This window comes from Desmodus rotundus, chromosome 1 (assembly GCF_022682495.2).
Source record: "Desmodus rotundus isolate HL8 chromosome 1, HLdesRot8A.1, whole genome shotgun sequence".
NCBI lineage: Eukaryota > Metazoa > Chordata > Mammalia > Chiroptera > Phyllostomidae > Desmodus > Desmodus rotundus.
The window spans coordinates 10,425,853-10,433,693 of NC_071387.1; positions in this window are offsets into that span (position 1 = coordinate 10,425,853).

Genomic DNA, 7,841 nt, shown 5'->3' on the forward strand with positions numbered 1-7,841 from the left:
TGGCTAGAGGTGACCTCAGAGACAGTTCTCTCCACCTTTATGCCTGCCTACTTCTGTTGTTAAACATGAGAAAAGAGACTAGCAGTTCTCCATGCACATGTATTTAAAAAGAAATTGTTGCCCTGGCTGGTGTGGCTCAGTGGGTTGGGCGTCAATCCACCAGCTTGATTCCCAGGCAGGGCACGTGCCTGGGTTGGAGGCCAGGTCCGTTTTTGGCAGCCTGTGGAAGGTGGCCGGCTGATGTGTGTCTGGAACGCCGATGTCTCTCCCCCTCTCTCCCTTCCCTGTGCTCTAAAAATCAGTAAAATCTTCAAAAATGAAAAAATTGCTGTTGGAAATCCCTGAACACATCATGCTGTGCTTAGTCTCTTTTTCAAAGTGAGGGTTTCAGAAGCACAAGTGGGCATGTCGTAAATGTGCCGAAAGCAGCCTAGTGCAAGGTTTGTAAAATACCAGTGTTAACTTGTTAGGAAGTTACCTGTCCTTTAACATTGTTTGTTTACGGTTATGCTAAACTTATGTCCCTCACCATTTTGATTTGTACAAGAGTGAAGAATTGAGGGGAATATTTAGGATAATGGTGTGAACTCTCTTAATCTCAGCTCCCATTTTATCAAACGCAAAATGTAACCCCAACCAGTTGATTTTCTGTAATTGGCATCTCAGTTTTGGGGAAGAGGACCCCATTAGAAAAGGTTTTTCAAAGCATGTCAAAATAACAGCAAAAGTTTTCATTAAACCAAATATTCTAGAGCCCTGTTGTTTTATTAAGGTAAGTACAGTTCATTTTTGAGCCAGCAAGTGTATCTGATTTTTAATATCACTATTTAAAAGGACAGGATTAGTTCTTGCCTCATAAATGAAGTGTTAACTATTTCCAGGATGTAACCATTATGTTCATAAAATAGGACTTGTTCCCATCATTTTTATCCTTGTTTTTTCTTTTTCTCTCCTGCTTTCCAGTCCTGCAGTAAGTCCTGTCCACTCTACCTTCACAATACACCTTGAATGCAACACCTTGTCACCGTCTCCAGCACTACCTTTCTTGTTCAAGCCATTGCCACCTCTCGCCTGGGTGACCGCAGTGCCTCCCTAACTCTCCCGCACCTCCCCTGGCACCTCCTTAGAGTCCATTATCTGCCCATCAACCAAAGCAAACCTTTAAAATCTGAGCGTGGCGTTCCTTTCCAATGCCTTTCCATCACACCTAGAAGAAAATCCAGAGCCCCGCAAGGCCCTGCAGGACCGTGTCTGTCGGCCTGTCTGACGTAGAGCCTCCCGACGCTCCCCTTTGGGCACTGCTCCCGTCATGCAGGCCTCGCCATTCCTCCGATGCGGGGATCTCCCGTCACAAGGCCTTCCCTTCCGTGGGCTGTTCCTGAGCCCCCTCCTTTGTTCCCGTCCCTGCAAACCTCAGTGACCAAGAGGTCCCCTGACCCCCCTTCTTAAATCACAGCCCTGTCACTCACTAATCCTCTTGCTTCATCATTGTCTCATTAGCATACACTATTACCCAATATATTTTTTCCACTACAGTTGACATTCCATAGTATTTTCTATTAGCTTCAGATATACAGCACACTGGCGAGACATCTTTATTATTGAAGGACTGGTCCCCAATCAGGTGAGTGCCCGCCTGGCACCACACATAACTATTACAGTGTCATCGACTATGTTTCCTAGGCTGTACTTCACTCCCTCATGACTGTGCTGTCGGTGCCACTTGTACTTCTCACTCCTGTCACCTTTTGCACCCAGCTCCCGCCCTAGACTGTTTTTTTCCTTTGAATGTCAGTTTCATGGTAGCAGGAACTTGTGCTCACCGCTACATCCCCAACATTTAAAACAATGCCTGGTATTGCAATAGCTGCTCAAATATTTGCTGATGACAAATCAGAATCACGGTACTTGAGGGCTGAAGGGCTGTGAGAAGCCATCGCATGGAACCCCCTCATTGTCCAGACGGGAAAACACCCAGAGAGACAAAGACTTAGCCAGGTTCACGTCGTTAACATGTGAGCATCGGGTAGAACGCAGGCCTGCGAACACCCTGTCTGGGGTTCGTTGCATCAGCCAACACCTGCACCCTCTTTCTATAACCCACAAAGCTAAGAATGACTTTTATGTTTTTAAATGACTGAGGAAAGAGCTAAGCATACTATTTTATGACATGTGAGAATTATATGAATTTCGAATTTCAGTGTCCACGAGTAAGTTGTTTTGGAGCAGAGCCAAGTCTATTCATTTACTTATTCTCTATGGTGATTTTTCCATTGCAGTAAGAGTTGAGCAGAGCGACAAAGACTGTGACTCACAAAGCCTAAAATATGTACCATCTGGCCCTCTGCGGAAAAAGTTTGCCGACCCCTGCTCCGAACTGTATTCCATTAGTGGAGATGTCTTTCTAAACCTTGGTGGCACCACAAGTTCTGGTGTTAAGGGCACAGAATGAAATCAACCCAGAGGTGAAAGAATGTTGTGCAGTGAGGATTGCCAGTCCCTTATCACCTCTCTGACCCTTTATATGTCGTTAGAGGTCACCAGCTCTCCCAGCCTAGCGGCAACACTGCACTGAAAAATGCCATACAACTGCAGACTGAACCCCCTCGTATGTGCGAGGAGCTAAGGCCCAAAGAGCTTTGGCATCAAGGATGCCCGAGCCCGCCTTCTAGCCCCAGCTGTGTGAGCAGATTAGCCAGGATACAGTTCGAGTGACAAAGCCCCGGCTCCAACCACCTTACAGTAAGACGAGTATTGGCTCGTGTAATCGGAAAGTCCAGGTGTTCGAATGATACGGTCAGGAATCTGTCTATCTCTTGATTGTGTTTTCCTCTAGGCTGATTTCATTCTCAGACAAGCTCTCCTTAGTGGTCTCAGGAGAGAGACTTGAATCCCAGGTTTAAAAAGAAAAAAAACAAACTGATCTGTCAGAATGTATCCCAGAACACGGCGCTGTAGCTTCCTTCATGTGCATTCAGTCTCACTTGGCTAGGATGGCTGATTGTGTAGAATGCCATTTTATTTTTGATATGTCCTGTGACCTGTCCAAGCTGGAAATAGGATTTCAAGTTTAGCCTTAAAAATAAAACAAATTAAGTTTTCCTCTTCTGAAAACAGGCCTCTCCCCATGGAGGAGCTTCCCAGTGGGGACCACTCAAGGAAAGTGATTGATTCCTCACACATACACTGAGCAGATGCCCTGTGCCCGGGGTGGAGGGCGCAGGACCCTAAGGCATGGTCCCCGTGCTCTGTCACGTGCCGGGGCAAAGAGAAGACTCAGAGCTCAGAAGATGGACACCTAACCAAGCTGGAAGCAGAAGTGAGGGCACATATAGATGGCTAGAGGAAGCAACACCTGAGCTGAGCACCAAAGGATGTTTAAACATAAGCCAGGCAAAAATTGAAGAAAAGTGTTGAAGGAAAAACAAAGCCCAATGAAGTGAGACAGCTAATCAGGAGTTAAGGCACTTCCAAATACCCAGACCCACAGGAGAAGCCAGGGGGACGAGGGCTTCTAGAATCTGCCGGAATGTGTACTCTCCCGTAAACACAGGGAAGTGCTTGTCCACTCCAACACCATGCCCTCTCCCAGCTCCCCACAGCCTTGTACAGGATGTTCCTTCTACCTAGAAAGTCCCTTCCGCACACCTCCATGTGTCTGACAGACATCGTCCCTCCACCCTTAGTCCTCCCATAGCTGTTAATCACCTTTCTGCTTCTTAAATACCTGCTTCTTTTTTAGTGCTTATCACTATATATATATATGAGTTTTGTAATTAAAAAAAAAGATTTTTATTGAAACTAAGATGAGCCTCAGGGACAAGTTGCTTCCCCCTGAAGTCAGAAAGCAAATGAGTCAAGCCCCTTCCATGTCTGTGGAGTTGATCCTGCAGGCTGTCAAATCTCAGCTCCCATAGCTTCACTGGCCAGCCCACCTTGACGTCTCTAGTTCCGGTCTCAGCTCCAGCCGCTCTGAGCTGCAGACCTACACGTCCAGCTCACCCCTGGGCACCCCCACCTGAACATCCCCCTGTTACACTGAACCCAAGCTGGGCTCATTAGTCCCCCCGCATCCTTCCCCAATTGCTCCTGTGTTCCGTGTCTCTGGGAACAACATAATGACGAAAAATAAATAAGACAGAAAGCTGGCATTATCTTTGACATTTTCTGCTCTGTCATTTCCACACCCAGTCCCCTCAATGATCAGCTTTACATATTAACATTATAGATATTATACAGAATCACATTACATATATAATATATGTATTAACATTATATATTATATCAAGCTTTATTTAATATGTGAAAGTTATTTAGGAGACTGGATATATAATAGATTATATGTAGATATATGTATATAGATAAATGTATAATAGATAATAAATGTTATTTATAAATGTTATAGATAAATGTATATAACACATGACCATGTATAATAATAAAGTAATGCATAATAATTGTTTTCATTATATTTTCTTTTTTAAAAGATTTTATTTATTTATTTTTAGAGAGAAGGGAAGGGAGGGAAGAGAGGGAGAGAAACACTGATACAAGAGATACATCAATCAGTTGCCTCTTACATGTCCCCCAACTAGAACCTGGCTGGCAATGCCGGCATGTGCCCTGATTGGGAATCAAACCCGTGACCTTTTGGTTTGCAGGCCATCACTCAATCCACTGAGCCACACCAGCCAGAACTTCATTAAATTTTCTTTGCCTTCTTCTTGTTGCTGCAGCTGCCTCATCCCCTCTCCCCTAGGTTATTGCAATATCTTCAGGATCATCGCCTTCAATTCTATCTTCAAGCCACTGCTTCAGTCACCTTCCCAACCCCCCGATTTAACATGTCATCTTCATGCTTAAGAGCCTTTATGGCCCTTCACCACTTATATTTTGAGGTTGAAATTCCTTAACATGCTCTACAAGGTTATCCCAGTCGAGCCTATTTGTAAGCCTTGTCTACACTCTGCTGGGAAAAGATTCATAGAAGAGATTTACTTCAAATAGTGTGGTCAGGGCAGGATCCTCTGAGGAAGGGATATCTAGCCCCACGAGGACCCCCCCTTAGCTAGTGTGTCCTGCTCCTTTATGCCCTCTCCTTACAGAGGACAATGGCACTGGGTGACTGAGTGCTCATTGGATGTCAGGCCAGTGCCAAGCTCTTCATTTGGAGAGGCATCCTGGTCTCTTGCAATTGTCCTAGCATTTGTGAGTGGGTTCTCTGTTAACACCTATTTCGTGGTTGAGGAAACTAAGGCTCATAGAGTTTGTTGCACACCTTAGGTCCCACACCTTACGTCCCACACCTTACGTCCCACAGGCGGTGTGTAATGGAGTCAGGCATCAACTCAGGCTACCTGCCTCCAAACCCAGGATCCCTAACCACCGCCGTGCCACGCTGCATCTGCAGAGACGGGATGCCGCTTCCTGCAAACTTTGCCTCGTGGACCCAGACCTTTCCAGATGACTCAACTGCTCAGCTCAGCGCTCAGCCCTCCAGGGTCTGGCTCCTACCTCCCTCCCCTGCCTCACCTCCCGACATTGCCCCCAGAAAACCACTCACTGGGCGCCCACTCTCCGGTCTGATCCAACTCTCTTCAGGCCTGGTCTGCCTCACACTTACCCATCCCTTAGGACTTCCCTGAAAGGTCACCTCCCCTAGGACACCTTTCCTGATACCTACCTGTAAGCCAGCTTAAATGCCCCTCCCCATTGGGCAGCACCTGTCACACTGAGCCACAAATGTTGGCTCTCCCGTGTCCCAGGACACCGGTTTACTCTGTGCTCCCTCTGCCTAGCCTGGATCCTGGCTTGGAACGAGTGCTTTGTAAATGCCTGCTGACATGAACTTACACAGTGAATGTCCTAATGGGAGGGGCACTTTGTTGGGGGGAGGTACAGAATACAGCCACTCACATTTGCAAAAAAGCCCCTTTATGTGGATAATCTCATCTACTCGTCCGAGGTTGATATTATCCCCAAAGTTCAGGAAACTCAGGTTCAGATAAGTGACTTGTCCAAGCTCATCCAGCCAGGAAGTGGCTGGGCTAGGATTTGACCTCAGGTCTCTGGGACTCCAAGGCTAGAGCTCTCCCCATCTCTTCCCCAGCCCTGTGATTCAAGCAACATGCACACATTTCAGCGAGGAGGACACTCAGACCAGCAGGGGCAAATTTCTTGCCTAGGATCATGGAGTTACAAGCCCATTCCGTGCTCTCTCCTCTACTCAAACAGGAAATGCCCGGGAAGGTGACAAGGTGAGGATAGGGTCCTGCATGGGGAGGGGCACGCCTCCGGTGCCTCTTCTCACTGCCCCCTTCCCATTTGTCACAACCTGAATGTTTAAATTTTGTATTTAGTATTTACTCTGAAATGGCTTTCATCTGATTTCCCCCCTTGCTCACCAATTTAGCTGTCAGAGTAAATAAATGTGAAGCTGGGTCTCCAGCCTCCCCCAGCTCACATTACTTTCCTAGAATTACTCCCGGCAGGGCGGAACCGCTGCTGGGGGCGATCCCACAGAATTATCCAGTTACTAATGAAGCCTCTTTTAAAACCCAGGCCAAGGATCTAGACTCAGGTGGAGCAGAGCAGCAAAATTTACCTTCGAGGACGAGATGACCGCATCCTGTTTAAGGACCAGGAGAAGGACTGTGGTGAGAACAGATGACATTGTACTTGCAGGAGATTGATGATGTCACATATGTAGACTATCAGGGACAGTTTACATGTAAGGGGCTTCTTTCTACAGGGCCAGGAAGAGAGGCCACACTTAAAAAATCCTGGTTTTTAATAGACAGTTCATTGTCACCATAATCCTGAGAGGTCAGTGTAATCCCCAATTTGCAAGTAAGGAAACAAACTCAGAGAGGCGAAGTGACTTGGCCAGTCCCCTGCAGGAAGAAATCTAGTGTCCTGGTGGGATGTATTACCTTTGCTAATCCTGGTTCTGCCAAGGTCACTGCTCTCTGGACTCTCTTTCCCACTGGAGTCAGGAGCTGTTGGAAGAGAGTTTTCCCAAGTTATTTCATTTTTGTCCTCTTTGAAGTCAGGCAAGCTCTGGGTGGCAATAATGGTTCTGCAGCTTCCTTAGGCAAGTTATTCAGGAAAATATTTGATTTTTGGTTGATTTATGCTCTGCCTTCCTCCATAAAGTATTTGAAGTGGCATCCAGTAGAATAACAAGCGGACAATGCAGCTAGTCCATACAGTAATGAGGGCTACTATTTATTGGTTGCTTTCTGCATGCCGGGGATGATTCTGAACCCTTTCATACGTGCACCATTTGCTTAATTTTTACAAGCATAAGAAGTGAACTTTGTTATCACCCCCACTTCACAGATGAGGAAACTGAAACCGAAGAGTGGCTGAATCACTGGTCCCGGGCTATGCTGGTCGTAAGGGGCAGTGCCAAGGTTGGTGCCGCGGCAGCCTTTGCACTTAGCTGCTCAGTTTAATGTCTCCTACTCCAGTTTTGATTTTCTGAGCACCTCATCAGAATTCAGGAGAAGAATGAAATAGTAGGTAAGAGTTTGTCTCTGAAGTCTGAGGGCTAGAGCTTGAAATGTGGCTCCTATAAGCTTGTTTCCTCAACTATAAAATAAGTACACTAATGTAACATTCTTGCTGTGAGAGTTAAAGAGGAAATGCAGGTCAAACAGTGCTTGGCACATAAATGCTCAATTAATGGTAGTTATTATTCTTATCCACACGAGATTGCACACTTCACATTCCTTCTCATAGAAGTGCCACGGCTTGGTTGTCCAGCCTCTGGATCTCTGTAGCCATCTCTCTGCCGGGAATACTTCCTTTTCTCCCCCCAACCCACCCACGTTTCATCT